Source organism: Pinus tabuliformis, chromosome 7, assembly GCF_031772625.1.
Source record: "Pinus tabuliformis cultivar Carrire ecotype Pingquan chromosome 7, CPIR1, whole genome shotgun sequence".
NCBI classification, from domain to species: domain Eukaryota; kingdom Viridiplantae; phylum Streptophyta; class Pinopsida; order Pinales; family Pinaceae; genus Pinus; species Pinus tabuliformis.
The window spans coordinates 1,296,413,986-1,296,438,513 of NC_142293.1; the positions used below are offsets into that span (position 1 = coordinate 1,296,413,986).

Sequence of the window (24,528 nt, forward strand, 5' to 3'; positions counted from 1 at the left end):
ACAAAAGATGAGATGTTTCAAATGACCTAAGGGGAGAATGAGTACCTAGAATACAATGAAGAGAGATTTCAACTTTGTTACAAGAGAGCATGCAAGTGTGGTTTGGATGAAGACTCACTTAAACTTGTCATTCTATGAGGAGTACAAGAAGAAATCATGGATACATTGAATATTCTTTCAAATGGTGATACCTTCTAGTTGGATTATGGGGACATCAAACTGATATTCAAAAAAACCTCCAAATCAACCAAAAAGGAATGTGGAAATGGTTGGGTAATGGTAACACAATATTCTCATCATACATCCCTCACTAAACATGAGTTAGGAGGACTACTATAATATATAAAGGTAGACATTGTACACTCACTATCCATGTAGTGGACACTTTGTAAGTAGAGAAGAAACAAGAAGTAGAGAAAGATTTCACTATATTTTAGCCCAAATTTACCAAGAAACATCCAAGAAATGAATTCCCACTTAATGCCATACAATTTTGTGCAATTTGTGAAGATTCATAGCTAACTAAGAAATGCCCTTCTTTGTGAAGTTTAAAAATTTCATATCAACGAGTTAGGGAGAATGTGGAATCACTATGCTTCATCAACAAGTGGAAACAAGGAGCACCTAAGCCACTCCAATAAGGTATGAATTACAATCCTCCCCAGTAATTTGGTGGTTATAATATGCAAGTACCCACTAAACCATGGTACCAACATTGTCCACCAATTTGGCCCATGTAAAACTAGTACCAATATCTATGTCAACCTATCAACCATCCACTCCAACCATTTAAAATTATACCTTCAACAACAAAGATATTAGAAAACCTCAAGGAAGGATGAATATTTCCCCAGGAGACATTGTAAGGGAGTAGTTATAAAAATATTTAGATGCATGATTTATTTATCCTATTTCTTAGAGTGAATGTGTCTCACCCTTCATTATTGTTCCCAAGAAAAATGGAAAATAGAGAGTGACCATAGACTAAAGGGATATCAACAAGGTTATTAGGAAGGATCTTTTACCTTTGCCTTCATTTACCAAGTATTAGATATCCTTATGGGAAATAAGTACTTCTCTTTCCTAGATTTTCTTATGGGTATAACCAAATTAAAATCATCCTTGAGGACCGACACAAGACCACCTTCACCTTCCAGTAGGGAAAATTTGCTTAAAATTCCAGTCACTTTAGCCTTTGTAACACTCCTACAACTTTATAGAGAAATATGTTGAGTATATTTTTTTATATCATCCATTACACCATTAAGGTTCAAATGGAAGGGTTCACACCCTATGTCCATTCCTTTTAGCAACCTTTGACTGACCTTGAGAAAAAATTGGAAAGGTGAGAATAAATAAAACTCTCATTCAATAACGAGAAATGAAATATTCTTATGAGTGAAGGGAATATAGTATGTTACCATCTCTCCTCTAACGTGATATAGGTAGACCAAAGTAGGTGATCATTATTAAAACCCTACCTACCTGTCATAAACAAAAATATGTAAGAAGCTTTATTATTAATGCAAGATACTAATAAGGTTCATTAAAACATTTGAAAACATGACTCTCCTTTATTCAATTTGTTGTCCATGGATAGTGAATTCCATTATACAATAGGATGTCATGACACTTCCTTCTGCATAAAGGAAAAGCTCATAAAAGTCCTTCATTTATAAGGTGCTAGGTGGGACATTTCAATCCACATCCACAATAATGAATTAGACAAGGAAATGGGGTAGTTTTGGGCCAAAAGGAAGACAAAACACCATTTGAAATTTATTTTATCAACAAAAATTTGTTTGGTGCAGAGTTGAATTACACAATCATCGAGAAAAAAAATCTTATAGTAGTTTATGACATAAACAATTTTAGGCACCATGACATGGGTAGCTAGCATTTGGGTTCAAATATTATATTTCCATTAGATATTTCATGAATAAACTTGACATAAATGGTTAGATTATTATATGGATTTCATTATTGCAATGATTTGATCTCATCATACTTGACAAACTTAGAAAACATAATGTTGTTGCATATTCTTGTCAAGAATAACTAACATTGTAGATGAAAAGGTAGTATATGATGAGTTTCCATATGAACACCTTTTTGTAATTTTAGTAGAGACCACTTAGTTTTCTAACATACCAAACTATTTAAAATATCAAGGTTTTGTCAACACTTCTCCTACAGGGAGAAATGCAAGATTATCATAAAAATTGTTGCCTATATATGGATAAAGGAATATTAGTTCAATATTAGCCTAGACTGGAGCTTGAGAAGGTGCATAAGATGATATGAGGTGCATGCCATTCTTTATTCCTACAATGGAAAACTTTGTGGGATACACAATGCAACTAAGATAATGGATGGAAAAATTTTGCAAGCTAGTTACTATTGGCCCACCCTCTCTAGAGCTGCTAAATAATATGTATCTCAATGTGATGGTCATCTAGATATATTCACTCATGTAAATAAATTTCATAAATTTGATGGTGAGATTCCACTTCTAGAATGGTGAATCCCTATATTGGATCAATATTTGGCATCTACTTTTGAAGTACCATTTCCACCTCATGAAGTTTTGACCACTTCAATGGATCAAGAATATCCTTTGAACAATGTGATTGAAAGGATTGGAAGGACAAATATTGATGCCACACCATCTCAACCTAGATCATCTCATAAATATCCAACAAAATAGTTCTTCAAAACACTTGAAAGTCTTCATCCTCATAAGGTTGGAAAGAAAAGAATCATATGTTCCACCAAACAAGATGGAGTTGATGTAGACATTTCTAATTCAAGTAATATAGATTATATGAATGCTTTATATGATTGTGAAATAAATCTATCTACAAATTTTGAATAAACTTCCTTCGAATAATTTTCTTCTCATGATGAGTGGAAAGAATCAATGTACAAGGAGTATGATGCTCTCCTCAAGAATGGGACATGGAAGTTGGGGGACCCTCCATTTAGAACCAAACCAATTGGATGCAAGTTGGTCTATAAGAACAAGCACAAATAAGATGGCCCACTTGGAAATCATAAGGAAAGGATCATGGTAAAATGATTTACAGAGAAAGAATGAATCAATTACGAGGAGTCAACACAGAATAGAAGGAAAATCCATCAAATTTATGTGATGATTGCTTTCTTGAATGAATATTTGAAAGATAATGTCTTCATGTCTCAAGTATAAGTTTTTATCATGAAGGGACATGATCCAGGTAGATGTTGGTGGCCACCTGCCTATTCCACTTGATCCCCACCACTGTTTCTTTCTGTTTTTCAGTTTCCTTAATTGTAGCACAATTTACTATTTTTGTTAGTTTTTTAAGTTCTGAACTTCCAAAGCCGTTTTGAGGCCCTAAACGACGTTTTTTGGGAAAAACACAAAAAAAATGAGTCATAGTCTCATTTTTATAGTTGAAAGTTGTAGCCCTCAGATATATCTTTCTAACGAGGTATTGTGCGCATCAAAAGGAGATCATATTCCAAAGTTACAACCCTGAGAAGTTGAAGTAACAATTTACCCAAATGGGGCCCATAGTTTTGACGCTTCAACTCCTAGGGTTAGGTTATTGGATGTTTAGGGTTTTCTATTGTGTCTCAATAATAAATAGGCCTTCGAACCTCATTGTAACATGGTTCAAAGGCATGTAGCCGCCACATCTCTTCTCAGAGATAAGCTACCATCACCCAAGCTAGTTTATTTCCATTCTATATGTAAGCATATTTCAATTCTTTGATATTAATGAAATGGATTTTTATTCCTCCTGCCTCTATGTGTTTATGTTTATATGTATATTTTGTTGTGTTCCTGCATAAGTCTGGATCATTGGCATCAAAGCGGTCTTCTCTTTCTCTATTTTTTTTTGCATGTCCCCAACGAGGTCAGGGTATAAGGAGTTGGCTTGAACTGGTTGAACCTTTACAAGACCAGCCTCACAAACCCCGATGGCATCCCATGGTGAAATAAAATAAAGATGAGGGAGCAGGAGATCCCTTCAAAATATTGCGCGAAGAATCCCTCAAGAAACAGAGGAATGCGATGATGGACAAATTTGCCCAGATCCTTTGGCTGATGCCCACAGGTGACAAATATTCATCCGACAGCCACTTTAGAGGCACCACTCCCTTCAAGGTACAAGTCAACTTTCATATTCCCACATTTGAAGTCCATATAAATGGAGACACGATAGATAAATGGTTAAATCTATTGGCAAGTTATTTTTCGATTTATAATTTTTCCAGTAGGGAAAATATTACTTTTGCACTCCTCAAAGTCACCTCCCACTTCAAGGAATGGTGGGAAACCTATTGTGAGTAGAAGGAAGAGAGGGAACCATCACTATTTTTAGCCGCACCCACTTGGAACTCTTTCTGAGATGCCATCAAAGAGTAGTATTACCCTATCGGGCGCTATGAAGATAAGTACATAAAGTGGACCACACTATGGCAAGGAAGGGACCAAGGCATGCCGAAGTTCACAAATGTTTTTCATACCCTTCATACAAATTTTAGTATCAAGGATTCTGAGCAGAATTTGGTACTCAAATACCACAGTTCGCTGCACAAATACATCCAAGATGAGATGGAGTTCCTAGACATCTCCTTGCATGGTGGCGCCTATGGATACACTGTCAAGATCAAGAAAAAGTTAAAATAGAAGAAGCGAGACTTTGGATCTACGAATATGAATGAAGGGAAAGATGCCCCAAAACCATAGAGAAAAGGACAAATCCAGGGTGGGGTGACCCAAGACAACCCATCAAAGATGCAAGAAAAGAAAAACACCACAAAGACAATGAAGGACACAGGGAAGTGGTTCGAGTTCCATAAGAGTCGTACTCACAACACAAGTGAGTGTCGAGCCAAGCATTCACTGGTGGCGAGATGAAGGCTTTAGAATCAGATGCATGTTCTGACTCTGAGTCAGAACCTGATAAGGGGAATGACAAAGGGAAGAATATTATTGATGCGGAGGCAAGTGCCACTATTTCCACCACCAAGATTCAAAATATTGATCCCAAAGATCGAGAGGAGTGGGAGCATCTCTTCCACTCACAGATGTAGGTGAAGGGTTTGTTGTTACAATCATTTTTTGATAGCGGGGGCCAAAAGAACCTTATTTCAGTAAAGGTCGTGAAGCGGTTGGGCCTACCAACCACACCACACTCATAGCCCTACACCATCAGGTGGCTTCACTAAGGATGAGATCTTTGTGTTAGCCAGTAGTATCACCTTCCATATAACATCAATCCCTTCCTGGATGAGGTATTGTGTGATGTTTCTCCTCTTGAAGTTTGCCATGTATTAATAGGCCAACCAGACTTGTGGAAGCATCATGTTTATATGAGTCGAAGCCTTGCACTGTTATTATTTCTTTGGGTAATAAATTATACAGGATACCGGAGTTAGCCATGCCTATCACCATCGCTTTGATCTCTGCTAAGAAATGTAGTAAGATCATCTCCCAGAATTGGAAATTTGTTTTCATTCTGATTTTCTCTCAAAGTAAGGGGAAGAATGTAGCAACAACCATGGCCCCCGGGAAGGGTTTGTCCACGCAGCAGAAGCAAGTGGATACGGTCATGGAATAATACAAGGACATCTTCTGCTCACCCATAGGGGTACCCTCGCACTATCAAACCAAGAATTCGATCAATCTAACTCCCGAAGCAACTCTAACTAATGGGCCGATATATCTCCACTCCATTCTAGAAAATGAAGAGATCAAGTGGAAATTCCAATATTTTTTGCAAAAGGGGCACATCCAGCCAAGTTCCTCACCTTGTGGGAGCCCAATTATACTTGTACAGAAGAAGGATGGGACCTGGAAGCTCTGCGTTGATTATCAGGAACTAAACAAAACATTTTTAGGAATAGGTATCCAATCCCATGGATTAGTGACCTTCTAGACCAACGCAAGGGTTCAACAAGATCAATATCAAGTCTGGTTATTACCAAGTTCCAATAGAGCCCACATATGTATGGAATATTGCGTTCAAATCCAAGGAAGGAATTTTTTAATGGTTGGTTATGCCCTTTAGGTTGAGAAATGCACCTGCTACTTTTATGAGGTTAATGGATGACATCTTGAGGTCCTTCACCAACTCATTCATGGTTTTTTATATGGACGACATCCTCATCTTCAACAAGAGTTGGGAAGAACACTTTCAACACATTCAACATTTCCTTCAAACCCTTCAACAGCACAAACTATGTGCCAACTTCGAGAAGTACACATTTGGCATGAGCCAGGTCCAATATCTGGGTTAGATCATAGATGAGTGTGTCATGCATATGGATTTGACTAAGAACCAAGTAATTCAAGATTGGACAACCCTAACCACTCTAACAAAGCTTCATAGCTTTTTGGGTGTTGCAAATTTTTATCGGAGGTTCATGTTGGGATTCTCCAATATTACTTGGTCTTTGAGTCATATTACCAATGGTGAATTGAAAGTAAAGTTTTCCTAGTCTAAGTCCGAACAGAAGGAATTCTTTGAGTTGAAGCATTGCCTCTCCTTTACACTGGTACTCACATTTCCATACCTGCAACAACCATTTGAAATTGAGACAGACGCCTCTAACTATGCTATTTGTGCAATCCTCACCAAGAACGGGCATCCAATGGGATATCATAGTGAGAAACTTTCTGATACAATTCGGAAGCACCCCACCTAAGATAAAGAGATGTATTTCATCTTGCATGCTTTCCGTCAATGGAAGAATTACGTTATGGGGAGGAGACAGTCATCCACACATATCACCGACCTCTTCATTTTATACAGACACAAGGGAAGTTGCAGAACGATCACCATCAAAAGTGGTCTACATATCTGCAATAATTCCACTTAAACATTAAATACAAAAAGGGTAGTACTAATCATGTTCCAAACTACTTTAGCTAGCCCCAAGTTGCATCATTGACTATTGTTATCAACCCTTGTGGCCATGAGACCATTGGATGGAAAAAACTATAAAAAAATGATCCAGGGTTCACCTCCACATACCAGATGCTAGTAGATGGAAAACAAGTTCATGATTTCCACCTACAGGACGCATTATTATGCTACCTCAGCCATCTTCGAGTTCCTTCAAGCGAGCGTGCCAAGTTGATTTGGGAGGCACACTATAGTCGGGTCACAGGACACTTTGGTGTGGAGAAAATTATGGTTGTACTACAAAAGTACTTTTATTAGCCAAAACTCTGACTGGATGTTGGGAAATATATCAGATCCTGCACTGCATGTGTCATTGCCAAACCAGCCATTAAGAAGCAAGGACTATTCACTCCTCTTCCTACTCCCAGCCATCCTTGGGAATCCATCTCCATGGACTATATGTCTAGCCTCCCTTATTCTAAGCATGGTAATGAATATGTATTTGTGGTTGTGGAAAATTTTTCTAAGATGGTTATATTGGTGGCCTACAAGAAGAGTATCATAGTAGAGGACATTTCCAAACTCTTCTTTGAACAAGTGTGGGTACATTTTGGGACCCCGCAGACCATTATATTAGATTAGGATAGTAGGTTCCTGAGAATATTCTGGTCAAGCCTCTAGACACTATTTGACATCAAGCTCACCAAGTCGACTGCATTCCATCCCCAAACTAATGGCCAGACGGAGGTGATCAATAGGATGATAGTGTGCATACTCCACATGTACAAATCCAAGCATCCACAAACTCTGGATGAGAGTCTTCCCTATGTTCAACAAAGCTATAACAAATCTCTCCATAGCTCGACTGGTCCCAGTCCCATTCAAGTGGGTCTAGGATTTCAACTATTATGTATGATTGATGTTTCCATGCCTCAAGTGACTACAAAGACATAATCCACACATGTATTGTTCGAGGCTGATAAAGCAACCAGATTTATCAAACGCATCCAACACATCCGCCAGTAGGTTCATGACATCTTGAAGAAGTTAGATTCCAAGTACAAGCAACGACATGATCAACATCGAGTGCCACAAAAGTTTCAGGTGGGCAACAAAGTTTGGGTGCATTTGCATAAAGAACACCTTACCAGAGCCCATCAGAAGCTCAAACCACTCTGATATGGGCCTTACGCACTTACCAAGGTTATGGGAGGAAATGATTTTGAGCTCAGCATTCCCCCATTCCTTGGCCTATACCCAGTGTTCAATGTGGACTGCCCTTGACCATACTTTCCACCATTACTAGACACATTAGACATTGCATAACAGCTCACACCAACAGAGTTAAACCCAGATTGCATGGAACATGCAACAACTAATCAAATCATGGAAAAAAATATTAAGAAAACTTGCGATTATAAGATCCAACTATATCAGGTTGTCAAAGCTAGCCAACCCCTGCAGCAAGGAAAGTGGCTAACAAGGGACCAAGTTCAACAGAAGTTTCCTCATCTCATGGAGGCACTCAACGCAATGGGGACCATTTCTACCTAAGGGGGGAAGGACTGATCTAGGTGGATATTGGTGGCCACCCTCCTATTCCACTTATACCCCCACCACTATCTCTTTCAGATTTTCAGTTTCCTTAATTGTAGCACAGTTTACTATTTTTGGCCATTTTTTGGGTCTTGGACCTTTGGAGCTATTTTGAGGCCCTAGACAATGTTTTTTTTTTTGGAAAAATGGGGAAACATGAGACTTTGACTCATGTTTGTAGTCGAAATTTGTACTCCGCGGATAGATATTTCTAACAAGCTATTTTGTGCGTGAAACAAAGATCACATGCAAAAGTTATGTCCCCAGGAAGTTAATGTACCAATTTACACAAATGGGGCCCATAGTTTTGGCGTTTCATCTCCTAGGGTTAGGTTTTTGGATGTTTAGGGTTTTCCATTGTTTCTCAATAATAAATAGGCCTTTGAGCCTCATTTTAATGCATTTCAGAGGCATGTAGCTGCCACATCTCTTCTCGGAGATAAGCTACCATTGCCCGAGCTAGTTTATTTCCATTATGTATGTAAGCATATTTCAGTTCTTTAATATTAATGAAATGAAGTTTTGTTCTTGTTGCATATCTATTTTTATGTTTATATCTATATTATGTTGTGTTCATGCATAAGTCTTGATCAGGACAATAATAAAAAGTATCCAAACTCATTAAATCCTTATATGGCCCGAAATAAATACTGCAAGCTTGGTATGAAAATTTAATTGAGCATCTTATGAAATTTAATCTCATATACTTTAATCTTTATGATGCAATTTTGTTTGCCAAGAAAGTTGCAAAATATTTTGTATATCTTTTGATGTATGTAGATGATATATTAATGATAGGGAACAATGAAAGTTATATTTCATCCATAAAGAAAGAATTGAAGATGGGATTTAAGATGAAATATTTGGGATATATTCACCACTACTTAGGAATTGAAGTGGCTCCACATCCAAAGTACATATTCATTTCCCAAAAGAATTACATTAGAGAATTGTTGAACAAATTTGGCATGGATGAATGAAACCCTCTTTCTACTCCAATGGAATAGAATTTGAAGATCACATAAAAAGAGGGGAATGAATTTGAGGATGAAACCAATTACAGACAACTTTTGGGAAGTCTCATCTACCTTACCACTACTAGACTAAAAGTTTCTCTTTTGCTTGAGATTATTTCTAGGCCTATGGAAAACCTTTGTGAAGGACATTGTTCTACTGAAAAAGAGTTCTCAAATACTTGAAAGGAACTGAAGATTTTGGACTCAATTATTTCGAGGTGCGTGACTTCAACTTTATAGCATATTTTGATCCATATATCGATGGGGATAAATCAAATGGAGCATTAACTTTAGGTTATATCACGAGTCTTGGATCAACAAGTGCCTTTTGGAAGTCATGCTAACACCTAGTTCTAGAAAATTCAACAACAAAGGAAAAATGTGTGGCAATTGTAGAAGCAATAAAGGAAATTGTGTGGCTTAGGAAAATACTTGTAGATCTATAGGAGAAACAAGTGAATACTACTCCTATTTTGGTTTACAATACTTTTGTAATCAAGTTGGCAAAAAATCCCAAATTCCATGATCGAACCATGCACATCAACACAAAGTATCATTTGATTCGATATCACATAAAGGCAAAGACTATTCATTTGAGACATTGTTCCACAAATGAAATAATTATGGACATCTTCATGAAAGTGTTTGAAAGAGGAAAGCTTAGAATGATGCTTAGAATCACAAACATTCCTTTGGATTAAAGTAGGAAATATTGGACACATAATTCTTCGTGATTTTTGTGTTACTGTATTTTTTTTACATAATTTTAGGTAGACGAAATGAGGAGTCATGAGGAATACCAAGAGTTCTTCATTGCACATGAAACGAATAGACACCATCTTGCATATATGCATATTTTGTGTTAATGAAATTATCATCCATGGAATTATTCCCTTAGCCTCATAAATATTCCATCTAAAATCAATATAAAAAATCTTCATCAAAGTTTTAGAGTACTACTATGGCGAAGCTCCATTCATTCCATTTTGAATACAATTTGAATACTAGTAAAATGACATGTTATAGGAGGAGAAATATAGGGTATTCCTCATATTTAATTTATTAGTTTGGGGTTATAAGAAAAAAGTGGATTGTAATAAATGCACTCTGAGTGGCCCATATCCACTACCTATAATTACTTTTTTGGCACTATTGACTCTACCTATTCATTAATTATTACTTTTGGATCCTCTATTAATTATTCATGAACCATCAAAAAAATGCACATCTTCTCTTTATCAACACAATTATTTAAATTCCCTTTCCATTTCCTTTCCCTAGATTTTGAGGCATGTTAGTATATCTAGGGGTAATTTGAGAGTGCATGTTTTTTGTTAATCTTTATGATCATCTTCATTGTCATGATCATAATAAATAATCTATTTGTAAGGTTACTACAAAGCCAAACACCAAATAGGTGTATGATACTCATTTGTTTGTGTGACAAGGGATGTAACATTTGATTGCTAAAGTTTAAGAATATGTACATACTCTATCATCTCTGTTAAGATATTGATTATCGTTGGTGTGGGTATATTATCTTATTTTATAAAGGACTTTATTTTTTTTATAAAATCTAAATAAATTATTAAGACTATATTGTAGATACTTGGTTGAACACTAGATTTCATATTATATTTAAATTAATAATCTATCACAACTACATTAGTAAATGTGATTGATGTACGCAGATCACAACAATATAAATTAAATGGTTATTTATAACTATCAAAATACTTATCTATCATTTGTAATACTGAGAATTTATAACATATATATTTAGAGATAAATGAGAGTGAATATTTAACATTCCATTCGTTAATGTAAAAATTCAAAAAAAGATGCCAACCTATTTTATGATCCATTAAAAAATAAATAAAAGAGATATTGATCTATCAGCGTCCAATAATGCTCATAGAAACAAAATAGGACTATCCGCGTAACGAGGTGGTCATACACGACAAAATGTGGAGCACTTGAGCTTTTACTCCGTCACCATCTTTAAAAGCAATATGTTTTCTATTTTTTTTAATTTCTATTACAGGGAAGCATTCCATCCTCGTGGATATTGTCACTGTTGAAGGTGTTGTAGTAGAATTGTTAGATAGATAGTTCTGCGTAGCAGGAAAATAATGGTTGTGTGTTTCTAATGATTCAAAATCCATCGTAAAATGCAGCTATAATATCTTCTTCAGAGCGCATTATTTTTCATCATTGTCTGCTTTCTCTATACACTACAAAGATGAGAAACTCATCGTGAAATAACGTTTCCTTATCAACTGCAAAGATGAAGAATTTAAGAAGAATGTTTATTCGTTGTGGAGTGATGCAAAGTTGAACGATGATGAATTTAATGAGATTGTTTATTCACCGTCTACGGATTACTGTGGAGTGATGTGTAGCTGAACGAATGGGCGTATACCACATTATTTACCGACTGGTGCAAACTTCAAAACGCAGTCTTTTACAAGCTAGTCAATATGCTCTAGCAAAAAGTAACATGGTGGAAATCAAGGTGCGTAGATTACATTGTTTTTTGTTTTCGTTGTTGGAAAGGTAAGGGAGGAAAGGCACAAATTTGACATACAAAAACAATACAAGTTGTTGTTCTTGTCTATTGATCACACAAAACTTGATGATTACAATGAACCTGATGAAGGGTATTTATACTTTTTCAACTAGTGTCTCACTCAAAATAAATTCAACATATAAACATGCTCTAAATTTTACTTTACCAAATATAAGACTAGACTCGAACTCACTCACACTTGACTCAGTTATCTCTCGTTGACATTAGTTAACTCAAACTCTAAATTTAGACTACTCTTCATGCGAGAGTAATTAGCTATCTTTTATACTCCCCCTTAATTATGACCACTAAACTAAGACATGACTCATGACAACTCAAACATACATGTTAGTCTAAGGCTTAAGTTTCCTGCTAGTTTAAGCCATGCTTACAACACCTAAGTTTCCTTTGTGAAACTCAAATACATCTTTTGCTAATGGCTTAGTGAATATATCAACCGATCGATCACTCGATTTAAAAGGATTTAAATAAACTTCTCCATTGCTCACAAGTTCTCTAAGAAAATGATATCTTGTATCAATATGTTTTCTCTTTTGATGAAACACACTATGCTTAGATAGTGCAATGGTTGAGGTGTTGTCACAATAGATTGTTGTTGATCCTTGTTGTTTCTGCTAAAGCCCATACAAAACTCTTTGTAACCATACTACATGGCATGTTGCTAATGTCGTTGCTACATATTCTACTTCTACTGATGAAAGTGTCACAATATACTACTTTTTAGATTCCCTTGATATTACACATGAACCAAGATGAAACACATAACTAGAAGTGTTTTTCCTATCATCCAAACTTCCTACAAAATCACTGTCAGTATATCCAACCAAATCTTTCTTCTTTGTGCTTGCATAAAATATGCCACCATCTGTAGTTTCTTCTATGTATCTAATAAATTTTTTTCTTCCTCTCTAATGTGAGTCTTCTGAAGACTCTATAAATCTAGAAATCAAACTAACTTCCTGCATAACATCTGGTCGTGTAGCTATGAGATACACAATGATTCAAAGCAATATTTTGAATAGAGTTGGATTGACATCTAATCCTTCATCATGCTTACTTAATTTTGTACCTATTACAACTAGTGTAGGAGCAGGTTTGCAATTTTGCATCCTCAATCTTTTCGGAAATTCTTTAGCATACTTATTTATACAAATAAAAATTCCTTTCTTTGATTGCTCAACTTCTATTCCAAGAAAATATTTCATATGACCAAGATTTGTCATTTCAAACTCTATTTTATGTGTTGCTTAAAACTCATCTGACTCAAGATCTCGAATATAAATCATGCCATCCACATACAAACAAACAATCAAAATTTTTCCATGCCCATTTACCTTTGTGTATAAGTTTGCTTCAATGTTGTTTCTGCCAAATCCATTCTTGATCATGTAAGCATAAATTCTACTATACTAAGCTACTAGCACTTTCTTGAGTCCATATAGTGCTTTCTTTAATATGTAAACCTTGTCTTGATGACCTTCAACTTCATAAACTGGATGTTGTTTCACATAGATTTCTTGTTCTATAATTCTATTCAAGAAGGCTTATTTCACATCCATCTGATACACTTTCCATTTGTTCTAAGTTGTTGTGGCTAAGGCTTCTTTTACAGTATCCAATTTGGCTGCTGGATCAAATGTTTCTCCAAAGTCTATTCATGGTTGTTGTGAGAAACCTTTCACTACAAGTCTTGCTTTAAATTTGTTAATTTATCCATTTTAATTTTACTTTGTCTTGTAGACCCATTTAAAATCAATGAGAATTTTATCTTTTGGAAAATCAACCAAATCCCAAGTATCATTGTTCTCAATAGCTTCTATTTCTTCATGCATAGCTTGCACCCAATTTTCATCTCTAATAGCTTTCTCAAACCATGAAGGTTGAAATGACAACAGTGCAAAAATTGAACTAACATCCAAATTTCACCTCATTGATAGCTAGGAGAATTTTGATCTATTGATATGCTTGAAGATCCATGTTGTTCAGAAAATCTTAGATTCCTTGCTGGTGCAACTTTGATGGGTGTCTTCTCTTGTGATCGATGTTGCTCATTTTCTGCTACATCCTCTTCTTCCATCAGTGGCACTCTTACATATATTGTTTTGTCTACACTCCTATTCCATGACTCTTGTTCCTTGAACACGACATCTTTGTTGATTATAGTCTTCTTGGTGACAGGGTTATACAATATATAAACTTTTGATTGTTCAATATAACCAATAAATATGCATTTGTCACTTTTATCATCCAACTTGCCTCTTAGCTCTTTAGGTACATGATCATATGCTACACATCCAAACACTCTAAGATGAGATACACTGTAAGACATACCTGGCCATGCTTCTTATGGCACTCTGTCCATCACATTCTTTGTAGGAGATATGTTTACCACATAAATAGTGCATGCAACTGCTTCTTCCCAATACTCATTAGATAAGTTTCTTCCTTTCAACATGTTTCTTGCCATGCTCATAATGGTTATGTTATTTCTCTCTGCTAAACCATTCTGTTGTGGTGTGTATCCAGTTGTAAACTTCCTTTTGATTACATCTTGTTTACAGTAAGCATGGAATGCATTCAAATTATATTATTCACCACGATATGATATCAATACTTTGATATGATATTCTCTGTATTTCTTAGCTAAGGCTTTGAATTATTTGAACTTTGCAAAAGTTTCAGACTTCTACTTCAAAAAATAGACCCGTGTCTTTCTACTAAAATCATTAATAAATGTGAGGAACTAACAACTTACACCAATCGATTGAGTCTGCATAGGTCCACACAAGTATGTATGAACTAACTCTAGTGTTTTGTTTGCTCTATGCAACTCCTTTCGGTAAACTTTCATGGTGTTTCTTTCCCAACATACAACACTCACAAGTACTAGAAGGTTATTTGATGGGAGGTAATCTTGTAATCATCTATTTTTGCTACAATAATCTTAAACCAGAGAAATTAAAATGTCCAAACTGAAAGTTCCATAACTAATAATCATCTGAACATGCAATCATAAAAGAACTGACCTGATCTTTGTAATTCATTATCAGAGGAAACAATATATTCCTTGTCATCTGCACCTTGGCTATAAATTTCATGCTTGGGGGCTTATCATATATAACACAATCTTGTCCCTCAAAAATAACTTTGTATCCTTTCTCCATTAATTAACCAACAATTATTATATTATGTTTGAGACTAGGGACATAATATACCTCTAAGATTCTCTTTGGCTCCTCATACTTGGTCATAATATTCACCATTTTTTTTTTCATTTATATCCACAATCTTGTCAGTGCCCAACTTTACCTTTGTCTTCATAGATTGATCCAAATTTGCTGCCGGATTCTTATTTCTTGTCATGTGGTTACTGCATCCATTGTCTAATACCCAAACTTTATCAAAAGGTTCATGCATGGTATGGAAAGCTAGGAACATGGAGTTATTATTCTTTGTAGTTACATTAGCTCTTTGATTTCGTTGATCAACTATCCTCTTTCTTCAATCACAATCATAGAGACCTAATTTACTGCAATAATAACATCTCACCTTTGATTTGTCAACTCTTTTATTTTTTTTAAGCTTCTACTATTGCTTCCATTTTCTTCCTCCTACTCTTCTCTGTCATCTCTCTAACCACTTTCTCTTCTTCCTCTCGGTCTACCTCTGCCTCAACTTGTGTCTCTTATGATAAAAACTTAGCTTTTAAAAGTGGTTTCTAAGATGGAATCCTTATTTTTGTCTATCCTCACATCATGGGATAGAAGTGATCCCATCATTTTATCAACTTCCAGTGTTGTCAAATCTTAGGCTTCTCCAATAACTGCTATTACAACAACAAACTTAGTATACAGAGATCTAATGATGTTCTGAACCATTGTTTCATATTTAATGTCATCGCCATAAATCTTTGACTGGTTTACGACGGTCAAACCCTGATTCATGAAGGAATTGTCATCCTTTGTTTCGTTCATATACAGACTTTCAAAATATCTCCTAGTATTCTATAACTTAAATATCCCCCATGTTGTCTTTTCTGAAGACGTAGTCATAATCTTTTGGAAAACTACTTGCTCCACACCTTATTGGATAAGCTACAATGGTTGTGCATTCTTTTTTTTTTCTTTCCTAAATTTCTCCCTCTCTACATTGGTGAGGGCTCATTATTTTTCTTCATTCCGAGGTTCCAAAACTCCAAACTTGACATCCTCCCAAACATCATGAGCCTTTAGCGTTGTCTCCATCTTAACAGCCCACATATCATAGTTATTCCCTGTAAATGGTGGAAACTGTGACTGGAAACTAGATAAAGCCATCTTTAAAAATCTTCTTCAAATAGTAAAGAACCCTTCCTTTTATAAAATCTTTTTTCTTTAATATATAAAAAGAAATTTTCAAAAAATCCCTTTTATAAGCTTTGCAAAACCCCTTTTTTAAAACCTTTTTTAAAAACTCCTTTAATATATTAAAAAAAAACATTTATAAATAACCACCACTCATATAACACCTTAAATATGATAGCTACATACAAATGATCACACAGAATTTGAAATCCATTACAGCTCATCCGGGTCTTTCAGCCTCCGAGATATTTGCAAATAAAATGGTAATCCTAAACAGAAGTCAATTAAATGGGAAAAGAATAAGATGATCAAAGATGAGCAGATCCTCAGAGACACTGAATTTGAAATTGAACAATTGAGTGGATTGGAGAGCTAAGGGTTTTTCTCTATTGATGCTAAAGTAAATTTGATCCGACTTGAGATCGAACGGAGTAGGATCTTGAAAGATAGGGAGGAAACTTGGTGACTCCGAAGCAGGGTCATCTGGTTAAAGGAGGGGGATGAGAACACCAAGTTCTATCATCGTATTACAAACACGCATCGGGCCATTAATACCATCTAGAAACTTGTGGATGCGAAGGGAACTCATGCAAAGACCTTCCATGAATTGGCCAATCTTGGTATTTCGCATTTTGGGAGACTATTCAAAGCTCCTCCGGAGGCAAATCTTGTAGAGATCATTAGGGTAGCTGGACTTTTCCCTAGATATGTGGACCAAGATACAAGTGAATAACTACTTACCTAATTATCAATGGGGGAATTAGAGGCCACTATAAAGTGGGTTAAGAAAGATAAGATCCATGGACTAGATGGATGGTCGATCCAATTTTACATTGCTTTTTTTGACATGATTGGACAGGAGCTACTTCAGATCATAGAAGAATGCCGGACTAGTGGTCAAACGTATGATGCTTTCAAATCTGCATTTATTTATCTCATTCCCAAGTTTGATGACCCACAAAGCTTTGAATAATATAGGCCCATATCCCTTTGCAATTGCTTATACAAGATAATTGCCAAGATCATAGAAAATCACCTCAAGCCCATATTATCTGAGCATATATTTTCGAAGAAATTTTCTTTCCTTGATCATCAACAAATTCATGAAGTTGTGGGTACAACACAAGAAGCCCTTCATTCCATCAAATCAAATAACCTCAAAGGAATGATAATTAATATTGATTTGGAAAAAACATTTGATCGCACCAGCTGGCTATACATTCGAATGCTATTAACTCATCTTGGATTTCCTCTACCATTCTTCCAATGGACTATGTGTTTCATATCCAATGTATCATATATTTTTTTGATCAATGGATCAACATCCTCCTTCTTCCATGCAGAAAGAGGACCGAGACAAGGTTTCCGCCTTCCTCCTCTACGTTTTCTAATGATCATGGAATGTATGAGTAGGCTCATCTCGACATATTGAATGCAGGGTAGACAGAGGGGTATAGAGAGCACAAACCATTGCATTCTTAGACATCTCCTATTTGTGGACGACATTCTCATATTTCTGAATGGATCATTAGGGGATTCCACTACATTTGCGGCCACATTTCGATTATTCTTCTTCGCTACAGGTATGCAATGAAACAATCATAATCCACCCTATCAACCTTCGGGTGCAACCAAAATGAGATCCATTCAACACTTCAACACTTCCCATTTATCACTCTACAGATTGAGGAAGGACTCAAATACATGGGCTTCAGGTTAAAACCATCAAATTATCAGATTTTTGATTGAGTATGGTTGGTTGCGAAAATTGAAAGAAGATTAAACATCTGGAATCATAGGTGGTTGTCTAGAGTGGGGAGACTAATTCTCGTCAAATATATCCCGGAGGCCACTCCGGTTTACTGGATGTCCTTGGCATGGATACCAAAGGGAATTATTAAAAGAATGCAATAATTATGCTACAGATTTCTCTAGGGGGAAAACAAGTGGGACACACCTTTGCCTGGGTTAGATGGGACAAAATCACTCTTCCAAAGAAATGGGGGGGATGGGGTTTGAAGAATCTAGATTACTTTGCTAGTGCTCTAGCTGCAAAAATGGGTTGGAATGTCCTATCATCCAAGAACCTTTTGATAGAGGTTATTTATCAGAAATACATTTCCCCATTACATCTGCATGACTAGATCAGGCTTCCTACATGGGACAAGAACAACATATCCACGATCTGGAGGGTGGTACTCAACACTTTGAACCATGTTAGGGATGGATTGACATGGAGAATTGGCAATGGAATATTTGTTTGGATTGGCATGGACCCCTGGATTGGTTGTGGGAATGCTCATTTACTCCCACCAAGTTGGCAGGTCAATTGGCAAAACTATATAACAACATTGATGGAATCACATGTCCGGATTACATAGTGGGAGGATGAACTAAATTGGTCACACTCACCAAATGGGAAATACTCCCCCAAACATGGATACCTACTTATTAATGTTGAACACCAACCCCTTGCATCAGAATGGTGGTGGGCTATTCTATGGAAGCTGAAGGCGACCCTTAGGGAAAAACTGTTCATGTGGTGCATCCTTCGGAATAAGGTTCCTACTGCAGACAACCTACTTAAACGCACATTTCATGGCCCGACTTGGTGTGTATTGTGCAAGAAGGAAATGGAAACATGTGATCACTTATTCCTAAATTTCACAACCACTACTTCCATTTGGATCGAGGTAACTGCACAATTACAGATTCATAATAATTGGCTAGGACAGGATACTTGGGAGGCATGGCACCGATGGTGGACAACTTCTCATACACACAAGTGTCAGAACCTACCTATTATGGTTTGTTGGTATATCTAGCTACAATGGAACAAGATAATATTCACAGATATTGTACCATGCTGGGCCAATATCATAGCTTCACTCACCACTGATTATCTAAGTTTACCGGAGGAAACCCAAGACCCACCTGCACGCAACATCATAGCTGAAAACATTGATTATGATATGCCATGGGCTTATTTTGATGGATCGACACAACAACATGGATGTGGGGGAGGCATACTCCTTCATATCAAACACACACACTCCTACAGGATTCAAATGGGATTGGGGGGGGGGGGGGGGGTACAAATAACTTTGCAGAACTTATATCTCTCTGACATTTACTATTTTTTGCACTTGTCAAAGGATGTCAAAATTTGCAGATTTTTGGTGACTCACAGATCATTATTAAATGGTTTAATCAACAAATTGTTTGTCACACACACACACTATGACACATATTGGATGATGCTTTGAGACTGAGAACACATTTTGACATATCTTCTTGTCACCATATATACAGGGAACGCAACCAAGTTTCCGATAAGCTATCCAAGGAAGCCACGCACCTACCAAGGGGGGTCTAGTTGATCCAAGAACAACAGGATATGGACTCGTACAACTACTATCACCGCCCATTCATGGATGGGAAATTTTGATGGGGCCAGGGGCCCTGATTTTTGAGTATTTTATGACACAATTTTGTTGTAAATATTTTAATTATAGCATATTTATGTCTATATATTACTGAAATTTTGTATGTAATTATTCATAGCAGTCTCTCGTTGATGGGATCGACATATATTTTTGAGACAACAACACAGATAGTGGCCAGACCATTGATAACTCATATGCTACCTAACATCTTCAACATGTAATTTTCCTTTTTATAATGAAAGTCATGATTTTTCCATGGGAAAAAAAACACCTTATGAATAAACCATTTTTATTAAAACTTTGTGAAAGGGATTGACACATACTATTTTAACTCATAAAGAAAGGAGTAGTCTAAATAGTCGACGATTTCCCCTTATTTTTTTGCGCTCTCCTCCCACCGGTGACTGTCATCCAAAAACCTCAAATTTCTTTGTGTTGCTAGTTGTCTATTCTGTCATGACATATGCTCCCAAACTCTATTAACATCTCCCACCATTTAAAAACTTTCGTTGTCTGACACCATCCATCTACATCCATGGATCCATCCAACCCAATTTAAATTTGAAATTTGAAATATTGGTGGGCTTGAAAGTACAGATTTGAAATTTGAATATGATGATTATTTACCCAGTATGATACTTCCATGGGATCATTCGTATACTAGTGACATCGAAAGAATAAGCTTGAGAATAGAATTTAACGATGTTTTTGCAGTGATTTTAGTGACCACGACTAATTTTGGTGCCTAGGTTGTTGATTCTAATAGTTTGATCAATATATTGAATGCAAAATTATTTGTCAGGTCTCTTGCAAGGAGGGGTACTCGTTTTCTTGGTACTGGAGAAGAAGAACCCACTAGGAGAACCAATAAGGATGTCAGGGATCGAAACAAGGGTGATGTGAATAATGGCAGAAGGGATAACACGGCTTTGGTACCTACTAGTAGCATTGCTATGAAAGGAAATCAAGAGAAGAGAAATGCAAGGAGAGATTATTTCATGCTCATTCCCATTGATGGAGCCCCTGAGTCAACAAGTATGCATTACTGATTCATCTATTTCATTTCATTGCAAACTCCTTGTATTGTTTACTATTTAGATAAATATATGGGAGCTTCAAGATGAAACAGTAATGGATTATTATTTAGGACATTCAAAAGTTACACTAGTACCAACAACATTTGTAGAAGAGAGGAGTTAAAAAAGATATGAGGAATGCGCTCGACCGGGGTTTAGTGTTTCTACAAATGCAGTTCTTTAAACTTGCAAAGACAACCATGTTATTCATGGGATTAATTCATGCTGTTTTTTGTCTCTGGGTACTTCTGGTGTTTGGTGTGTGGGTACATCAATTATTTGATTCATAGTTATCATGTAAAAACAAAGGCATCATGAGGATTTTTGTTAGAGCAAACTTTCACTTCAGTAAATTTATCTAAATGATCACACTCGAAATTTGAAGGGGAAAAAGAAAAATTAAGTAACTTCACAAAGTTTTATTTAGCTATAGTTGTTAACATAGTTGTAGTTTTTCTTTGTTGAAACTACTTTGCGATAATTCCCTATGATAGTGGTGGAAATTCATCTTACAGTAACCCATTTTTAGCTATCATAGTTAGGTTAGCATTATCATTGTTGTGTTAAAGACATTGAAGCGGCAGGTAAAAATATTACTTTTGACGTTGGTAAAAGGTGGGAGACAGTAAGAGATCCAGGGATAAAATGTCATGATTGAATAGACAGCTAGCATCACAAAGAAATTTGAGGTTGCGGAGGATAATCGTCGGCGGTATGAGGGCACAAAAATATAAGGGAAATCGTCGACTAGTTAGACTACTCCATAAAGAAATAACCCTCATGTGACTCCTTTATAAAACTTTTTGAATTTCCTTTCACTTTTATGATGATTAACACAGCCTTTTTAAAGGTGAGCGAGATGTCACACTTCCTAATAGACTGTACCTGCAATAGTGATCCAAAAATCCATTTTGTCACACCTTTTATACTAGCAACGTTCGGATATCGCACCAAATTGTTGCACTTTTAACACTTTAATCATGCAACAATTCTGCAAAGTAATTTTTTTTGTTTTTAAATTGTCACCTTCTTCAATTAGCTCTCTTCTATCTTGCTCTGCAGGCTCCACAGATCTTGTATGCATTCTCGATTCTGATACAAATTTGTTGGAAAGGCGAAGGAAGAAAGGCACAAATTTGACACACAAAAACAACACGAGTTGCTACTCTTCTATTGATCACACAATACTTCATGATTACAATGAACCCGATGAGGGGTATTTATAATTTTTCAACTAGTGACTCACTAAAAATAACGTCAACATGCAAACGCCCTCCAAATTTGACTTTACCAGATATAAGACCGAACTCGAACTCACTCACACTTGACTCAATTATCTCTAACTAAAACTAGTTAATTCAAACTCTAAATTTGGATTTCTCTTCATGCAGGACTAATTAGCTATCTTTAACACTGGTGGTGTTTAGGCCTTTTTGTAATGACCCATAATTTGAATATGCAACTAATTACATAAATTTATGTGATTAATAATCAACACATGACTATTCAACTAATAAGCATAGAATTTCAAAAAAAACAAGAGAAATGACAACTTACTTGTAACGATGAAATTCCTTGTGATTTCAGAGTTGAACACTATTTGAATCCCACTAAATACAACAAATTTTTGGGGACAACTCTCCACCCAACCGTAGGCTCAGTTGCACATAATCTTTCTATAGCTGGCCACCCCTGAGCCCTCAATCAATGTACTACTGCCCGGGAATCCTTTATCTCATGATACTCTTCTCCCGAAGAATGAATGAATCTCATCTTCCTCATCGTCCATTGAATAGAAAAAAAAATGGAAAGGGATCTGCATGCACACATTCCATGTGTCAACATGCCAACTTTTGTTTCTATATTTTAAGTTTTACTTAATTTAATATTTCTCTTAATTTAACTATTTCTTATTTTATTTTATTTTTACACCGTAAGGCGTTCTCCTTTCAAAAGAATTTCCCCAACTGACACTGTGTACAACTCTGAACCGTCAGATGAATTGTTAGACAATTGAACCATCATCTACCGTTTGATTGAACCTCCACCACGGTTTACAATTTCAACTGAATAGGATACATAGTATATGACCCGTCCAGTATGGTGCGCTTCACCTTCCATTTGCTAGGGTTTCTGAAACAGTTATTGCAGGGCCCCTGTACAGAGTTATGGTGGCTTGCAGAGTGAATTTTTGCATGTTTCTCATGCCAACAATGTAGCTTTGGCCCCCGACCATTCATCTGTCTTTATTCCAGCACCTGCAGATAAATGTTTTAGTGGTTTCATGATCGAATTTATCATGGGAGGGGTTTCTGGTGCAGTATCCAAAACTGCAACTACCCCCTATTGAGCATGTGAAATCATTGATACAAAACTAGGATGAAATGTTGAAGTGTAGATGTCTTGTTGAACCATACAAAGGGATCAGGGATTGTTTTTCTAAGACAATGAAGGATGAAGGTATCATTACGTTATGGAGAGGAAACACTGCAACTGTTATTCGTTACTTTCCCACTCAGGCTTTGATCTTTGTGTTCAAGGATTATTTTAAGAGACTCTTTAATTTCAAGAAAGACAGGGATGGTTACTGGAAATGGTTTGTTGGAAACCTCACCTCTGGTGGTGCAGCTGGTGCATCTTCTCTCCTTTTTGTTTATTCTTTGGACTATGCTCGAACTCAGTTGGCTAATGATAACAAGGCTACAAAGAAAGGAGGGGAGAGGCAATTTAATCGGTTGCGTTCACCTTTCACGGTAAGAAAACCCTTTTTTCTTCGAATAAAACAGTGATTTCTCGCCTATTTTCTTTATTTGATAACAGTTTTTCATTCGTAGCTAAGAACTCAGCCTTGGGTTTATTTTTGCAGTTCTTCCACCTGACATGGTTATGGTAATTTTTTGGAAGCCACCCTTCTCTGGAGCCATTAGTGTTCACCTTTCACAGTAAGAAAACCCTTTTTGCTTTGAACAAACAATAATTTCTTATTTATTCTCGTTACTTGATAACAGTTTTTCAATCGTAGCTAAGAACTTAGCCTTGGTTTTATTTTGGCAGTTCTTCCACCTATTTTGGCTATGGTAATTTTTTGGAAGCCACTCTTCTATGGAGCCATTAGCGTTCACCTTTTCACTGTAAGAAAACCCTTTTTTCTTCTAACAAACAATGATTTCTAGCTTATACTATGAGATGTGGTGTAGTTTATTTTAAAGATTTCCAATTTTTTTCTAAAAACTATAGTAACATTCTTAGCTATGGAATCTTCAAAATTTTAGTACAGATAGGAGTGATGTATGATACTCAGTATTGTGTTTTTTTCCAATTTTTAGGAAAATGTTGAATATAAAACTCCATCTGTGCATACCCGAAACATGTTGGATGATTGTTGGCTGGTCAGAGTCGCTAGTTCAAATGGTCCATTTAGTAAATATGTTGTGGGAGCATCTGCATGTTGTACATTGGACTCAGGTTTTTTTTTAATGGGACTTCTATAGTAGAGATATTATGGCATTCCACACTGAATCAAAGGCTTTTGCTTCAACCTCTAGTACCATGTCTCCAATTT

At 36.2% G+C, this 24,528-nt stretch overlaps 1 pseudogene; it reads left to right on the top strand.

Annotated features, from left to right (window-relative positions):
* Window positions 1-17,195: 17,195 nt before the first annotated feature.
* On the top strand, window positions 17,196-23,755 carry LOC149252254 (ADP/ATP translocase 2, mitochondrial pseudogene; annotated as a pseudogene).
* The last annotated feature ends 773 nt before the right edge of the window (window positions 23,756-24,528 follow it).